Source organism: Primulina eburnea, chromosome 14 (assembly GCF_022965805.1).
Source record: "Primulina eburnea isolate SZY01 chromosome 14, ASM2296580v1, whole genome shotgun sequence".
In the NCBI taxonomy this organism is placed as follows: domain Eukaryota; kingdom Viridiplantae; phylum Streptophyta; class Magnoliopsida; order Lamiales; family Gesneriaceae; genus Primulina; species Primulina eburnea.
Window position 1 is genome coordinate 14,208,185 of NC_133114.1, and position 1,375 is coordinate 14,209,559.

The 1,375-nt window shown below is 41.4% G+C and overlaps 1 non-coding gene across 1 annotated transcript; it reads right to left on the reverse strand.

Annotated features, from left to right (window-relative positions):
- Window positions 1-819: 819 nt before the first annotated feature.
- LOC140813378 (small nucleolar RNA R71) lies at window positions 820-926 on the reverse strand. The gene has a single exon (XR_012113913.1). It is a non-coding gene; the product is annotated as a small nucleolar RNA R71 (small nucleolar RNA).
- Between the last annotated feature and the right edge of the window lie 449 nt (window positions 927-1,375).

A 1,375-nucleotide genomic window follows, 5' to 3' on the forward strand; every position in this document is an offset into this window, starting at 1 on the left:
CATCAACTCATTTTATCGTTGCTAAAGAAATTTTACTTGAAAATAAAAATAGTGTAACGCAGTCCTTGTGGAACGATACTCGTATTCACTTACGTTTATTATAACTTGACTATCGTGCACTTGCGATATTTAAATCGAGCTTTCATTTATAAAATAAATTTTGGGACTATTCACTGTGCAAGTTTTGCTCGATCAAGTTTTTGGCGCCGTTGCCGGGGACTGTTGATTCACAATTTTTTATTTTTCATTTAAATTCTTTAATATTATTTATTTTATTGTTATTTGATACTCTCATTGTGTTGCAGATTTTTCTTGTGGTGCATGCGAAGATCACTCGAGTTTAAGCTTGAGCCTTTTGACCCCGAGATTAAACGCACAGCTAGACGTCGACTACAGCAGCAAAGAGCGAAGGAAAGAATGGAAGACGATCAACACAGAGAGGAGCCAAGGCGTATACCGATGATGGATTATGCACAGCCGTCTCTTGATGGAGCACATCCAAGAATTATAAGACCAGTCATCCGAGCTAATCAGTTTGAGATCAAGCCAGCTATCATTCAGATGCTTCAGAACACTGTCCAATTTGGGGGAAGTGAACTTGACGACCCTAATTCTCATATAGCTGACTTTCTTGAAATTTGTGATACTTTTAAGTTTAATGGCGTGTCTGATGATGCTGTTCGTTTGCGTTTATTTCCATTGTCACTGAGAGATAAAGCTAAGTCATGGTTAAACTGTTTGCCTGTAGGGTCTATTACTACATGGGAGGATATGGCAAAGGCATTCCTGATCAAGTACTTTCCTCCGTCGAAGACTATGAAGCTTAGAGCCGACATTACTAGTTTTACTCAATTTGAGCAAGAGTTACTTTACGAAGCATGGGAGCGCTACAAGGACTTGTTGAGGAGATGTCCACACCATGAGCTGCCGCTTGGATTAGTTGTTCAAACTTTCTACTACGGTCTGCTTACTCCTAACCGTACTATGATAGATGCTGCTGTCTGTGGTAACTTGCTGAGAAAAACGGCTGAGGAAGGATATGAGTTATTGGAGGAGATGGCTGCTAGTAGCTATCATCCTCAGTCTGATAGGCAGAGACGAGGTGCTGGAGTTAATCAAGTTAATGATTTGTCGGCGGTTTCAGCACAGTTAGAGGCTTTGAATAAAAAGATTGATGGGATGAGCATGAGTGGGTCGGCTATACGTCTGCAAGAAATTTTCTGTGATAAGTGTGGGGGTGAGCATGACGTGCAGGATTGCCAAGATGGCAATCCATTCTATGTGCCTGAGGGAGCACCGGTAAAACAAAGTGGGATTCCAGAACCGTCCTAGAAATGGCCCTTATTCGAACACATATAATCCGGGATGGAGGAAT